Source organism: Etheostoma cragini, chromosome 9 (genome assembly GCF_013103735.1).
Source record: "Etheostoma cragini isolate CJK2018 chromosome 9, CSU_Ecrag_1.0, whole genome shotgun sequence".
NCBI classification, from domain to species: Eukaryota; Metazoa; Chordata; class Actinopteri; order Perciformes; family Percidae; genus Etheostoma; species Etheostoma cragini.
Window position 1 is genome coordinate 20,705,945 of NC_048415.1, and position 16,937 is coordinate 20,722,881.

At 38.5% G+C, this 16,937-nt stretch overlaps 2 long non-coding RNA genes across 2 annotated transcripts; one reads left to right on the plus strand and one right to left on the minus strand.

Annotated features, from left to right (window-relative positions):
• Positions 1-10,762: 10,762 nt before the first annotated feature.
• Positions 10,763-11,597, minus strand: LOC117950288. The gene is made up of 2 exons (XR_004657862.1): positions 11,347-11,597; positions 10,763-10,859 (listed from the first exon to the last, which is right to left on the minus strand). It is a non-coding gene; the product is annotated as an uncharacterized LOC117950288 (long non-coding RNA).
• A 488-nt stretch (positions 11,598-12,085) lies between these two features.
• LOC117950286 lies at positions 12,086-13,405 on the plus strand. The gene is made up of 3 exons (XR_004657860.1): positions 12,086-12,130; positions 12,964-13,031; positions 13,392-13,405. It is a non-coding gene; the product is annotated as an uncharacterized LOC117950286 (long non-coding RNA).
• Positions 13,406-16,937: the final 3,532 nt, after the last annotated feature.

A 16,937-nucleotide genomic window follows, 5' to 3' on the forward strand; every position in this document is an offset into this window, starting at 1 on the left:
AAAATTAGAAATCATTATGCCAATACCAATTAGGCTAGGTTAATCAGATATACTCTAATCGTACGTTAACAAAGACACCCACTTGAGCGTCTAAAGTTACTAATGTTAGTGTTAGTTAGTAATGGAAGCCGGCTTCTCTCAGCTGCAAGGAGCGGCGAATCTGTCGGCGTCGCGTTTTTAGCATGTTGAGCGTCAATCAGAAAGTTTAAATATTTTAACTTTATGGTAATGAGCTATGCGGCAAGCAGCGGCTTGCGCCAGCCGGCAATCGGTATGTAGTCCTTTGCGCTGGCTGATCCCGGAGAAACATACGATGTAAACTTTCGTTACTACCAAAACATATATTCTGAGGACAAGATCATAATTTGTGTTGCTGTGTTACCTATTGTTTATAATATAACGTTGTTTGTACATAGGGACTAGTTAACGTTACCTGTGGGTAACATCGTCTCTAGTGGTCCGCTCACATTCAATCATGCACGGGTCACTAGGTTAGTCTGGCGGCTGCTCACTCTGCCTGCACGCCGCTATGGTTCAGCTGCTAATTAGCGAGCTAACTGCTAACAGACGCCGCTGCGACGAATTAACAAAACAATTTCAGTCATTATAAATGTAAGTTATAAAAGGTTTCTATTGTCAGTGTATTGGCATTGTGTTTCAATAGCTAATAGCTTTTGATTGGACAGGTCTACGGATGTATCATAGCCATTAATTTACAGATTAACGTCTAGACTAGCTATATCATGTCTATGGTGCCACCCAATTTACTAAATCACTGGCTGTTCCTAAGGACTTAGGAACAATTTTAAGCACAAACTTAATGATGGCTATATGAATGGCAACCCCTTGCTGATATCCATGCTGTATTATGAAATATGTTTGCATAGGCTAGGTTTGACTACACTATTAAAAAAGTTGAAAAAGCTAAAATAGCTATTATAACGTTGGACAGGAATCTCATGTCGCCATTTTTCGTCATAATCAATGCCATTAGTCACCCAATCTTTTACAAATATTTTACTAGTGACAAAGTGATTTTGTCTCTTTTGGTCCAACGTAAAAAGCTCAATAAAATGTTTTCAAATGAGCCTTTTTTCATTTACTGAAACCTGGTTTTTGGATGAAGTGGTACAAGGTTTGTGAAGACATGCATACACCAACGCATTCTCGTTACACCCTTTTTTTTTCAGAATGTAATTAAAACGTTTTGATTATTATGTTGATTATCGTGTTGTTGTTTATTCTATTAGTGTTATCAATAAAAAATGCAGAGGTCATCAGTGTATCCATGGCACTTACCTGTTATCTCCATCCCTCCAGCACCGCGTGATAAATAAAATAATTGTCATATTGTTTCAGAGTAACTGAATAAAGTAAATCATTTCCCTCAAATAGACACTGCATCTTTGATGTAAGCGTTGTTCAATAGTCAGATGATATCTGGACTGGCCTTTTTTTTTTTTTAAATGGGAGTCTACTTTATTGTAGGAAAGCAGTTAATATACATTTGCTTATATGACATTGTCCATACGTATAGTATTCCTAAAGTGTTTTTTATATTTTATAGTGACAAGATAATAAGAAAGTGAATAAAACAAAAAATTATTGAAATAATACCAGAACAAAAATAATGAAAAAATTGATAAAAAAAGAAAATGTTGGCTCTACAAACTCCTCCTTGTCTTTGACACCAAGGCAACACACTTCCTGTTCCTCCTCTGGGAGGTGTCTTTATTTCCCAGGGAACGGCTAAAAAAGGGTTTAGATGATTTGCAGGAAATCACATTTCTTGATAACATAATTATGCACTTAAAGTGAGTCATTCATTGTTCTAATTAGATTGTAGCAAAGTAATGGCTCTGCACTAAGACAATGACAAACCTTTTTTTAAGCTCCTTTTCTACTTAGTTTTTTGGAAGTGTCGTCCATGTTAAAGGAAGAGTGGCTGTCAGAGAACTATGGGCTGAAATGTGTGCCAAGAGAAACTGAATTTAAATCTTTTATTTTTTAATTTGAATTGCTAAACTTGAATAATTGCATTGAATAATTGAATTTGAATCACATAATTTGAAGTTGTATATTTTTTTTTGAATCATTGCATTAAAAAACTGAATCTGAATAGTACAGTTTGAATTGAATTTATTCATTTGTAACTGAAATCCAATAAAATACAATCCTTGTGGAAAATTCAACTCTCTATATATCTTCACATTCAGTTCTCAAAATTCAAATTCAGTTCACAAAATTCCATTTTAAGGTACTGTGACAGACATCCGGTTAGTTGAAGGATGAAGGAAGAGCAATCAAGCGCAGATCAATTTGTATCTATCGCGCTCCCAAATCACCCACAATCCTATGCGAGCGGCTTTGATGGAGCAAAAAATCATTTTTATGTACACATCTTTAATGTTTCCTGTACATTTGTTATCACTGTTAATTTGTAACATTAAGGTAGATACATCACGTGCTATGCTAATGTAGCTAACGCTATACTAACTGAACCTGTCATTTAACATTAGGCTGTTATAAGGTTTGCTGTCTTTTGTGCCATTTGTGTTTGTAAAGTTTAAAGTTCCGATGGTATTTTCATCTCTTTTTGCATGCCGTTACTGTATATGCGTAAAGTTAGCAGAGATTTAAAAATTGGTGTTGTTGGTGTTTATCAGTTGTAGCTGAGCATGGGAGGTAAAGCTGCACCTTGTTTATTTTACTAGCAACGTTAAATGAAAGCTAAAAAGTATGAGTAGATTCCTACATAAAAAGTATAACGTAACATTACGTCATGGCATTCATACTAGGGACTAAGGCACAAACGGGGCAGGCAATGAGGATGGAAGCCACACCAGCAAGTTGGCCCTGGATGGTCAACATGGATGAGGCCAATTAGGTCTACAGCAGGCTGACTGCCCTGGTCCAAGAGGACAGACCAGGAGAGCAGGGAGCCATAGGCCAAAAAGAGATGTTGAATAGATTATTTGCTATACTAGAGATTGGCTTTAAAAAATAAATGCATTAAATTAACTGATTTGTCTGTGTCTTCAAGTTTTTAGGTGTGTATATAATATAAACTGTTTTTCAAGGTCTATGTTTCATCAAATTTTGACCTGGACACATGAAGTCTCTAACTGAATAATTACATTCAGATGCTACCTATTTTACTACTTAGGTATACAAGCTGTAAAAAGACAAGATATGGGTATCTTCTTGTAGTTATCCAACCTGTCCCGGTAACATTAGGTTAGTCCGGTAGTTATCCAACCTGTCCCGGTAACACTAGGTTAGTCCAATAGTTATCCAACCTGACCTAGCCTCTGAAGGACCTGACCTGGAAGGACCTTTCCTACTCATTACAGTCTATGGTCCTACCAAAGAAGGATCCTTGACTTTGAGAAACGTTGTCTATCTATCAAACTGCGCGTGATTGCTCTTCCTTCATCCTGGAAATACCTGGAAATCCATCTTAGTAACTTGAAATTGAATTTTGTGAACTGAATTTGAATTGTGAGAACTAAATGGATAGAGAGTTGCATTTTTATTGATGATCATATTTTATTGGATTTTATTTCCAAACAAATAAATTCAATTCAAACTATACTATTCAGATTCATTTTTTCATTGCAATGATTCAAATTAAACAATACAATTACAAATTATGTGATTCAAATTTAGTTTTTCAATGCAATTATTCAAGTTTAGCAATTCAAATTCAAATATAAATGATTCAAATTCAGTTTCTGTTGACACATATTTCAGCCCATAGTGAACACAGTCTAATATCTCCAGTGTGGGTTGTGCATCGAGGGTTTGAGTGAAGCCAGACTGGTGTAACACTTCCGTACAAGTTCTTTTGTTATTTTCTTAGTCTCATTTTTCCTAACCTTCCTCCACAGAGCTGCTAAGGAAGGTCTGGGATGGAAAAAAATGTGCTCTGGTTTATTGGCATTTCTTTAAACCAATCACTATTTCCCTCTGAAATGTGGCAGAATTGAAGTTGTAAGTGGCATGAAAAGAAAAGACTAAAGAGTAAAGTTCAAAGACCTCACATTTGTACTTAAGTTCAGTACTTAGTTACATTCCACCACTGTTAACGGTGGACTACTAGTTACAGTACATCTTTTCATCAACTTACCATATTTGTATTGTTTCTTAAACCTAACCCAGCTGTCTTTTATGTTAATGTGTATCCTAAATCAGGTATTAACTTTACAAACAAAAATGCAATAGGTTGATAATAAATTTGACTTTCACACCTCAAAAACATAAGATTTTGGGTGGTTTTTAATGGTCTCTTCTGTCATACAAGTAATGATTGAATCATCACTTAGCCGTGATGACACTCCTTTTAGCTCAATAACAAAGTGGGTACAATAGCGATCATATGTTCAATTGCCTTTAAATGTTCTTGGCTTCTTTAAAAATGATCAGTTTAAAAATTTTAGTAAAAATGTATGATTTGGAAAGATGGTGCCAAAAAGAGATTCAGCGTCCTATGCAGCTACTAATTGTAGACACATGTACTGATCTTGTTTTCTATTTGGCCTCCATGGAGATTTAACTATATCTGAGTTTGCCACTTTTAGTTCCATTTTCCTCCGATAAAAAAATAAATGTTTCCTGGTGAGGTTTTTGACAGATTTGGATTATGGCGACAACAAGTATATTCTCATCCTTGGAACTCTGGCACCATCTACTGGTTGAGACATACATCACTGCTCTGTTAGTGAAGCGGGACATGTGATTCAGTGATTTACTGTTAGTGGAACATGTGATGCAGAACTTTGCAAGAAGAGATGCATCAGATCATAGATGCCCTTCTCCATCTTTCCACCATCCCCTTTTACAGATCACCCACTTTGACTTTGTGTTCATCTTGACAAACAAGTGCAAAATTAAAACCATCTTTGTACTCCAAAAAATATATATTGAAGTAACTTCTTTTGGTGTAATTAACTTGCCTAAACCTGGCAGCCTGATAACCTTCACTTCCAAGATAAGCCCTAAATAATAAGAGGCTTGTTTACCTCTATATTATTTAGATACAGTACATACAGACCATTGGGTTCAAGCAACTTGTTGTGAGATTATGACAAGCAGATGACTTCAAACATTTTGGTAAACCTGTAATTTACAAATAAGCTGCAAATGATAGCCCACTGTAATAACATCAAAACTCAGATATTAGTAGCATTTAAAGGGTAACAATAGTTTTTTTTCAAACTGTACCCTATTTTCCTATGTTTTTGTTTCTAAGTGACTGATGGGAACAACAATCTCTGATACTGGTCCGGTATTATGTAAGATCGCTGCAGTCGGAAGGGCGAAACAAGCAATGACATAAGTTAATAGGGCAGTTTTCCAACTTGTATGACCCTTAAGAAAAGTGCTTGTTTTGCCACTGACAGGCTCAGATTAATATTCTAAGTGTGGAAAGGATTTCTAAGGATTTCGACCTTTCAGTTAAACAGTAAGATCCTTTTTTATAAAATGAACAAATCCGCACAATTGTGTTGACTAAACCCACCAGACTCCATGTAAATATACAGTAATTTTAGCACATTAAAACACACTTCATTCAAAGTCAAGAGAAACAAAATAAAGCTATGAAAAGCTGTTTTGGGTCGTCTTCCCACTTACCATTTCCACTCTCAAAATATACACATAGTTTACACATTTACATGTTTTTTAAATGTAGTCTGGTGGGTTTAGCGCTAGCAACTTTAGAGCTGTTTCTGGTTAAACACAAAGGTCTTGAAGAGGTTTTAAAGGTCTACCTCTGAAAGGAGCCTGTCCATAATGCTGTCAGACACTTAGAATATTAATCTGAGACTGTCAATGGCAAAACAAGCACTTTTGTGAAGGTAAATACAACCTGGACAATTGCCCTATTAATTTACATTGGGTTTTATTTTGCCGCTGCTGACAGCAGCGATCTCGCTTAATACTGGACCAGTATCAAAGATGGTTGTTCCCGTCAGTCACTTAGACACCAAAAAACATTCTAAAATAGGGTCCAGGTTTAACCAAATAAAATAAATGGTAGTTTGCCTAAGTTAATATTAACAGAAGGCCTCATATAATGGCTAATAAGGGTTCAGATTTCCTCAGTTAGATTTAAATATGTCAATGGACTGTTGCTAAATACTAGTGGCTACTACCAAAGAAATGTAAGAAGAAAACGTTTTGATTGTAAATCCTTAAGTCTTTAAGCTGATACAAAGTTTCAAATTATATGTACAACTTTGAACTAATCATATTTACATCATAGTGTCATAGTAAGTTGCATTACAATGTCCAGTTAGTGGTTGTTACAGCATATGTCAGTTATGCACCAACAATTCCAAGTCTCCAATCCAGTCAGATACAACAATAAAGAGCTGTAGACTGTAGTATTTTAACCTTTGCCTCAATATCTCCCAGTTCTTACCGTACCTCCAGTAGCTAAGCATTGGTCTTAACTGCATGAAAAGGGTGAAAGTGCCACAGGATTAGAGTGGAGTTACAGTGACAGGTGCTATTGTAAGTGGAAAATGACTCAAGATCAGACAACAGATGTGTTCCAGCTCCGCCAGAAAGGAAGCCTGAAGGTAAGTATAGCAAAACAGTGAAGCTGTGGGTGGAAGCTGGGAAACATCCAGCTTAGTCACATTAATCTCATTAGTCACAATATACAAACTAAACAGCATAGGAGGAGAAAGAAGTACAGTGTTATCATATTTGAAAACTTTCTTGGTCAAAGACCAAGAGAATTGTTATGACCCTTTTAAAAAGTCCAAGTATATTAAATGAGCCTGACTTCTGCAAGGCAACATTTTTACAAAAGAGGATGTGGGACTGGCAAAGGGGGTGGGATCAGGGGCATTAATGTCATAACTAACATTTTCTAGCATGATCAGCCATAATTAGGTCATAATTAGGCCCACACGTAATATGCAGACGTGGAATTTTCCACAGAATGTTTGCAGATTTTAAAGAAATTTTAAAAATTTAAATAAAACACACCTCCAACCCAAGCAGAAAAAAATCTCCTAAATTCCTTTGATTTTTACTCTGGATCACAGAAAAAAAAAATAGAAAAAAAATAAAGTAAAACATTTAGTGTAATATATATTGTTATATGTACTTTTTGTCTGGTTATTATTAAAACTGTTTGCATAATAATCCCATATTATACTGATCACAGGACAGGACGTTTCTGGGGGCAGAGCAGGCGGAGGAGATTCCCAGTCCTAATGAGGTAAACTAAGAACATCCACTTTGCATAACTAAGCAGGTGCTGAGAGCTTCCAGTTAGGCATTTTCTGTACTATTCTGAAGTGTGGTAACTGTCTCCTAATGTTCACAATTAAAAATGAACTTTTATATACAGTGACTTCAGTGGTCTCTGTCTATTTTTGATAATTAAATTATTCAAACATATGTATTTAAACTACATCCATAACAGTTGACACCTCGCACAGAACGTTGCCCCCATTGTACATGTTGTGTATGTTCCCATCTCCACATTATTACACAGGAGCTCAATATTGTGGATGTAAGGCAAAGCTAGAGAGAGTGTCATTAATGGTATTGATTATTAGTGCAAACGTCTTTTTCCATGATCATTCTGACTTATCCAATGACCTTTTGTACAGTTTGCCCTATTGTGTTCTTAAAGAGCCTATCAAAATCTGAGATCTGGAAAACAAATGAGCAGAGAACTTGTGGTTACTTGATACATCCACACTTCTCTGGTAATATTGTTTGGTATCTCAAAACACTTCCCTCCTCAAAGCGGATGAGGAAGCAAACTTATTTGATATAGCATACAATCAGTTGTGTAGCATCTCTCCTTCCTTTTAGAGGTCTTTGCTGGTAATCGGACATTTAAGGTTCAGGTCATCAGCTGCTTTTTGTAAGATGAAATACCATGCCATGTTGTCAGAGCATCAGAGTTGAGTCAGAAACTGTAGGTTCCTCTAACATATTTGAAAATAGGTAAACAGTGTCACACACTCTGCAAATCTTTATTTATTCTTACAACAGTTCGGCCCTTAGGTCTAACAACCCTTAGTGGATCTATATCCTCTAACTTATTTGATAAAGTCTTGTGTCATCATTTTAGTAGAAAATTTTAGTAGAAAGGTTAGTAGTAAAACTACAAACCGTTTCTAAGTCAAGTGTTTGATCCAATCAGGTGTTAAATTAGCTGAGAGCCTGGCATTTCCCAGCATGCTCTGGGTCCGCCTGGGTCTTGCAGTCGGTGATGTCACCAAGTTGGTTCACTGCTGGCTACAAGTTAGCATCAAACACAACAATGGCTTTCAGTTGAATGGCGTTTTCAGCTAACGTTAGCAAACAACCATAGGTAGCTAAAACGTTTTTGAAATGACTTCCATCTTCTGAGAAAAGTTGATTATTTTGTGGATTTTATATTTTTCAGTATGACGTTGTGCCGTAAACCGTTTAAATCTGAGCATACGCAAATTCAATCTGCACTCGACACACATCGGGCAGTGACAGGTAAAAAGCAACTGCGCTGCCTGCGTCTCAAACCTGCGGCCGCCTTGTTCTCGTGAGATTATCGTTGCCCACGTGTGCACGACGTCAGAGCAAGTCAGGATCAAGTCAGACACAAATCTAACCTGGCGTTGTGTTAACATCACTCTGTTGTCGCTCTGCTATAAGAAGTAGCAAACCTCATTTTGTTTTAACAGTGAACACAAATTGAGGGCTTTCAAATGCTATCCTAATACTTAACAACTCAGTGACTTCTTGGAGAAGATGTTTTTCTTTGTGTTTACTTACTTTTTTGGCTAAAGTTAGTGGCAGAACGGACTGTAACTTCTTCTATTTGGCCAGTAGCCCTCGGTTGACATACGTATTCTTGAAAAATGGACAAAGATATTAGCAGCATAATGCACTCATGTGGCAAGAAGGCTCCGCGGGTCAAAGAAGGATTGGAGGTAACTTTGCCGGAGCGGGGCTCAGACTCTGCGCTACCGTTGCTAATTGCGCCAAAGTTGCGAGCCGCCAAGAGAAGTAAAACAACTGATGACAATGAAGGTCAGTCTCTGCCCATTCTGTTCCGCTAACCGTAATGAAGAGGGTTGAAAAGATGCAGGAAGAGTCCCTGAGGAGGTTGCAGTTGTTCTTGAGGCGAAAGTTAAAGATAATAAAAAGTGTCAATGACGTTATGGAAAATATGAGGAAACAAATAAATGAAGCAACAGACAAAGCTGAAACCCTAAAGAAAAAAGTTTGATTCCTGGAGAATGAAAAAGTTGAGCTCCGTGACAGGTGAATCATTGTTTGATTGTTTGTTTATGTTTTCCTGTGGGGAAATTAGGTGATGAATTTGATAATTACAAGAGGAGGTGGAATCTATGTGTCGCTGGGGTCCAGGAACAAGCAGGACAAACTGTTTAAAAAAATGATGGTGGACCTACTCAGACAGGTCTCACCAGACATTGCAGACCAACTGGCCTTTTCCGTGGACATCGCTCACAGACTGAAACCCCACTCTGGAGAAGCACGTTCCAAACGACGCATCATTGTGCAGTTTCTATCACAAACCCACAGGGGAAAGATTTGGAACGATGCCAGAACATTAAACATACTCAAGGAAGGGAAAATCTAAATCTTCAAAGAACTGACTCAAGATGCCAAGGATGCCAGGAACATGTTGTGGCCGCTGGTCGAAAAGGCGAGGAAGGAGGTGAAGAAAGCGGGTTTCAGAGGACATTTCATGCATATTGATGGTAAAAGGATCACAGTGAACAACATGTGAGCGAGGCCTCTGAGCCGCTCTACATACTTTGGCTTGCACATGTGATTCTTCGTCTTACTAGAGTAAGACCAGGCTTGGATAAGAAATGTAGTGGTCTTGACTTTTAATGTTGTAGGTTCTACTTCTGGGTGGGTTATTCATCTCGGGAGTACTAAAAAACCAACTATCAGCCAAATTCTACTGCAAACAAAAAATAAAAAATAAATAAAAAAAGATATAATTCCCAAAATATAAGAAATAAAAGTATTTTCAAAGGGTTTACCTATTTATAAAGTCACCCAACGTATTTATTTTCTACTTTTGCTAGTGAATAATTCACGGGATACTAAAGCTGTTCATTACCAACAACAGCTTAATTCTGTTCCTTGATTTTTATAAGGTGTTTGACTCGCTTGAACGTGGGTTTATCCTGCAAGCGCATATAAAATTTAGATTTGGAGATGGCTTTTGCAGAACTGTCAGGACACTTATCCTTGAGAGGGAGTGTAACTGACCAAAGCGGAGGGAATTCCCAGACTTGCTCATATGGCAGCCTCTTTGGATGTTGATGTGGGGTATCAAAAAGAATTGACGATATGTGTAATTTTATTATTTTGTAAAGAAAAACAAAACTCATTTTGTCAAAACATCTGTGGGGGCTTACATTTTTTGGACTTCCCAACTTTAAGCAACATGTTCAAAATCAACTGGCTCAGACAATTCATCAATAATATAGTTTATTCCAAACTATATTTTCTATAAAATAGGTGGCCTGAATTTTTCTGTTATTATGCAGTATTAGAATTAGCAAAATCCCAATCAAACTGTCCAATTTTCACTTTTGGCTTGGTCTCTTGTTTAAATATAAATTATTACCTCATCAATATTACATTTGGCATAATAAAGACATTGTTAAAAAATAAATCTTTAGTTGTTGAAAACTGGTATAGGAATCATATTTTACTTGTTTGGCAACTCTATGACACACATAGCAAACTGTGCAGTCAGTTATTCACATTTTTTGCAGAAATTTCAAATTCCTGTTTGGGTTAAGGAGTATAATATTTGATGCAATTCCTTCTGGAATCTGAATGCTGCTGGGCGACTGTTAGGGCTGTTGCTAGTTGCACCCGGTCTCTGCTCTCCTCCCCTCTGGCTGTCCTTGATTGCAGGAGTGAAGCCTGGTGTGCAGGAGTCAGGGTTCCAGCTGTAGCTCATCAGACCCAATCACCTCTGCTTCAAATAACCGGTCAACCTACCACTCCTTGTCAGATCATAGTTTAGACACAACGTTAGTCTCCTTGCCGACGCTACATTTGGATTTGTTTGTATACCTTGCTTGTACTTATCTGTTCTTTGCCTGCCACAGTTCTCGAGTACCTCCAGCCATCCATCACTCCAGCTCTTCACCCTGGCTGACTGGATTATCGGACACGGTACCATTCACGCTCTGTACTCTGGTTCGCTTTGGATTTGTTTTGGACTAGGTTCTCTTCATCGTTGTATTCCCGACATCGGACTGGAATAAACATGTTTACTATCCGTCTGGTCTGCATTTCTGTTTGTATTTGGGTTCAACTAGTTCCAAACATAACAGTGACATTAATTTCCCATGGCCAAAGACTCACAATATGGACTTATCTGATACTACTGTGGGGATTTTATGCTTCTATGTTGTGTACCAAACTAAAACAATTAGGACTTTATACCAAAATGGTATTACTGTTCCTTATATAATTCTATATTGGAACAGTTTAATAGAGAATGTCCCTTGGAAAAACGTTACAAACATCTCAAAATTATGCTAACTAATTAGGTGAAAAAAGTTACGTTTTAATTAAATCACAGATACCCAGCAATGTGTGTGTTTAAGTGCCATAAGAGGTGATGCACAATTCTTATCACATGGGTCTGGCTACTCCCTTATTACAACACAACAGTAACGGTGGCTCATTGGGAATATGATCTCACATCTTATGACAATTTCAGGATGTATTTCATAGTCAAATTTATGTGTTTATTTAGTTTATTAAGTATAATGTGGCTCCATTTCCATCAGGCTAATCGTTTATATTTAAGGATGTCTTCCTCCATGAAGCTTGCTTAAAGTGTTGGCTAATATTACAATACTGTCTACTAGTAGAGCTATAGAAGGGGAAAAACAAAACTGGACACTAACTTTTTCGTTGGGATTTATAGCATAGACATGTAAAGAGTAGACGCCGCAATGGCTGTTGGGCGCAAAAATTGCGTCCGCCATCTTGGACCGGTCATATTCTTTGCTCAGCAGCAGAAGATCCAAGATGCCAGAGCACTGTGCAGCATGTTCCTTGTTCAAATCGGCGGACGATTGAAAACAGGGCTCGGTGGGACTACGTTTCACAAGTAAGACAATAGCGTGCTATTGGTTGTATTTTGTGAATAGAATATTACCAGAGAGTTGAGATGGAGCAAGGATCTTTTATATTACTGTACTGACATCGTAGCCAGCTAACGCTAGCTAGGCAACGTTTACTGCACCGGCAGGTGTTCACCTGGTGTTATGTCCCTACTGGTTTCCAGTGGTTGGTGGTCTGCCTTGGTCACCAGATTCCTCAACAATCACAAACATATTCCTGGCAATTTTCAAATCGTTTCCCAGATCTAATGCCGCAAATGTGCTTGTCGGAGTAAGCGCCACATCACAGCCACCTACAAAAATAAGCAGTAAAAACCATACAGTCATTCAAGTTCGGGTCAAGCAAGTTTCAATCTTTTGGCAATAAATAAAATAGTCACGTATTTATAACTATGTCAGCAACAGGGTAACACTGTTTTAAGGTTACCTTAGCTTGTTTATTTTTTAATGAGCATATAATGATATGAGTTTCTCTCTGGGTTCACCAAAGTGTGCCCCCTTATTGACAAAATATATCACCAGCATATTACAACATTAGAAACCTCACATTCATAGCCTTAAACATTATAAGCCACTTCCAAAAACGCATTCATAATGAATCAGTAGCCTAGGCTACAATTGCAAGAAAGCAGAAAAAGAAGTTGATCTGTAGCTTAATTAATCGCCTCACAGTGACATTCTGTTTTGGGTTGATCTGAAACAATAAGCGATTCATTTTTGAAGAAAGGTTCTAAGAAATGTGAAGTAAGAAAATAAGCTTGACCGCCTTATGAAAGATTTTTGTGTAGACTCTCCCAAATCTTGTGTTTTCATTTTGAAGGTTTCCCAAGGACAAAGATGCGAGGAAGAAGTGGGAAGTGGCTTTGAGAAGAGAAGGATTTACTGCAAGTGTTTCCTTAGTGCTTCCCTGTAGACATGGTCCTTTATTTATTTATTAATGTTGAACCACTCCAATATGACTATCAGTTAAAATAAACCTTTTTTTTGTAAGAAAACATGTTTGATTTGTTATAACTCTATTTTGTAATTTTACACATGTTTAAAAATATCAGAATTCATATTGAGTTTTGCAATGTCACATGTTGTCAATATTGTGCAACCTACTGTGTGTGTGTGTGTGTGTGTGTGTGTGTGTGTATGTGTGTGTGTGTGTGTTTGTGTGTGTGTCTGTGTGTGTCTGTGTGTGTTGGGAGTGGGGCTGCTAAATGTCAAGGGCTGGGAAGAGATGGAAGCAGAAAAACGTGGTAGTGTGTGTGTGTGTGCGGGTGTGTGTGAGAGACCGAGCGAAGGAGCAATATAAAAAGCTTCAAGTAGACTCTAATAATATCATATTGTTTGTTCAACTTATATAAAATATCTAACTTTACTGCCACTATCTGTTGCTGCTTCTCTATCATATTTATAGTGTGTGATTTGTAAAATACTTGTCATCACATAAAAACTACCTCTATCCCTGTTCTGTTTTTAAAGACACATTAGGTTTTTTAATAAAATTGACAGTCATGTCAAATGTCCTCGTTTTTCTCCATTTTTGGGGATTATGTTCCCAGATTTGATCTTGGACGTCTGGTGAATTTATATCATATGAGAATATTATATTACTGTTAAGCCCACTATGAATATTGAATGTGTCCTGTATCATAGCTACATGTACCTCTGCAGCAAAACAACACGTGAAAAGCAGTTTGATATACAGTGAGAGTGATTAATTAAATGCGCTGACAGCTCATTGCACCTGCCAAACAGATTACACTGAGTGAAGCGTGTGACCGGTCCAAGATGGCGGCCCCACGGCTCGTCAGCGCCAGTAGGCAGTAGCGGCCGATGCGGCGTCTACTCTTGTTACTCATGTTTATGATTTATAGACCATTTCACAGTTAAACATACACATTCTATATGACCCCAATTTTGATTTCCTGTTGCAGTGTATTTGAATGACAACAACTGACAGGAAGTCAGTGGGGCCAGGATGTTGCCTAGCAATGAGATTCCATTGAAAAGTTTTGTTTTTTAGATTGTTGAAAAGGAGAAAAAAACAGCTGTCAGAGATTGCCAATGGTGCCTAGCAACGGTTGCTAAGCTGCAGTCATTGCTTGGGGGCGGAACTTAGCTGGCACGACCTTTGATCTGACATCAGGTGGCTTTCATCTATGACATCATAACATTTTGCCTACACGACAGATTCAAGCATCAGGGAAAATCATTTAACACTATGGCTTACTCACGTGTGCTGAAAAAGCTTCTGAGGAAGCAGTTCCTGAAAAAAAATTCCAAAATAGTATCTAATCCAATCATCAAAATGGAAAGTTCCCAGACGAAGGAGTTATCAAAGATCGGTGTGGAAGATATTCGTCCTGTGATTGAGTCCTTTTTCAAAAGGATGACAATGGAACAACAAAGATTGGTGATGCATGGAGCAGCAGATGATGCCACATCAATCTTGTTAGCGGAGATGATTTTGGACCTAATTTCATTAGTGTCAATAATCATTTTGGCAACACTGGATCAGAAATATAGCCAAATAATGTCTTATGAGCGTGTTCAGTCCAGTCTCGGCTACACACTTCTACAAACCTTTGCTGAGGTTCTGCAAGTAAAGGACTATGTCCACTGTGACAGCCTAAAAGATTTGAACAACTTGATTGTTAAAGAGGTTGCCAAAACCATCAACTCTGCCATCAGCAATAGCATGGACACACTGGAGCCTGTATTTAGTGAGCTTGTGACACCCCCTCACAGACTTAATGCGATGGTCCGTCATGCCTGCAATATGTTGAAAGCATTGATGGGCAAGAGGAAAGATGTTTTGTGCACACCTCGACCACGTAGACCTCGTACAAGACGGGACATCTCCATACAGATGGACACTGATGGACAACTTGGGATGGAAGCAGACACTGATCGCTGCAAGTCAGCAGCCAGATCTGTGCAATCAACATCTCTGGTCTCAAGATCATCAGAGGACAACTTTGCAACTGCAACAACTATAGTTGTCCAGGACATAATTACAAGTGAGGTCAGTGGACTCATAGAACCTATTCTGGATGATATGACCAACTCTGAGTATGCACAGCTGCAATCTAGCACATCCCAGGAGATTCACATCATCGCAGATGACATCACTCAGGTAATTGTTCAGGAGGTTAAGAGTCTGGAAAAGGAAGGTGCTGCAAGTGTTTTCCCAGAACCCAGAGAGACATGGATCAGCTCGGAATCCAGAGAGAAACTGGCCTTGGAAGGAGTGGGGAACAAGATAAAGATATTTTTTGCCACACAGTTTGCCAAACTGTTAATACATCGCATGGCGACACAACTAGCCAACAAATTCCACTCAGACTCCAAAGTTGAAAGCAAGAGGTCAATGCAGTCCTTTGTGATGGCTGTTGACTCTCTGTTTTCTACAGGTTTAAAAGAACAAGGTGGGAGTGAGGTGATGTTTGGTAAATTAAAGAATATTTCCAACGGTAAAGACAATGTGTTCACACAAGATCTTCATGATCTCCTCTACGATTACGTCACAGAGGGGATGTTTTTGAAGTCTGTCCCAAGACCAATTAAAACGACACTGTCTGCCTTCCCATCACCTGATAGCATGCATGTTGAAATACATTGCAAAGTGTGGCGTTACCTGGGACTGATGAAGTGGTGGCTGTACAGTCGTGCTGGCATCCACAGTGACAAGATTAAACAGGCTGTCAAGGAAACTGAGTCAGTGTTACCCTCAGCTACACCCCAACCCACACCTAAACCTACACCTAAGATCAAACTTACACCTACGGCCGAATCTAGACCTACACCTACGATCAAACCTACACTTACGGCTGAATCTAGACTTACACTTTCAATCAAACCTACACCTACGCCTGAATCTAGACCTACACCTACAATCAAACCTACACCTACGTCTGAATCTACACCTACAATCAAACCTACACCTACGCCTGAATCTACACTTACAATCAAACCTACACCTACGCCTGAATCTAGACCTACACCTACAATCAAACTTACACCTACGGCTGAATCTAGACCTACACCTACAATCAAACCTACACCTACGGCTGAATCTAGACCTACACCTACAATCAAACCTACACCTACGCCTAAATCTACACCTACAATCAAACCTACACCTACGCCTAAATCTACACCTACAATCAAACCTACACCTACGCCTGATTCTACACTTACAATCAAACCTACACCTACGCCTGAATCTAGACCTACACCTACAATCAAACCTACACCTACGCCTGAATCTAGACCTACACCTACAATCAAACCTACACCTACGCCTGAATCTACACCTACACCTACAATCAAACCTACACCAGCGCCTGAATCTACACTTACAATCAAACCTACGCCTACGCCTGATTCTACACTTACAATCAAACCTACACCTACGCCTGAATCTAGACCTACACCTACAATCAAACCTACACCAGCGCCTGAATCTACACCTACACCTACAATCAAACCTACACCAGCGCCTGAATCTACACTTACAATCAAACCTACGCCTATGCCTACAGTCGCAGTATCTGAAGAGGCGGATGCTGAACATGTGCAGAACACAACAGCCCAGGAAGAGAAAAACAAAATGTCTCTCAGGCTACTTGTGCAGAAGCTGGTTTTGCGGACCTTGGACAAAGCCAAGGTGAACAGAACAATTGTAAACTCAGAGAACATTGTTGAGCGCCTGTTCAAAAAGATATGGGCTGAACTCAAGGGCAAAGACTTCGAAATCACCAAAGAAACGTATAAATGCCTCAGCAAAGCCATTTTAAAGGA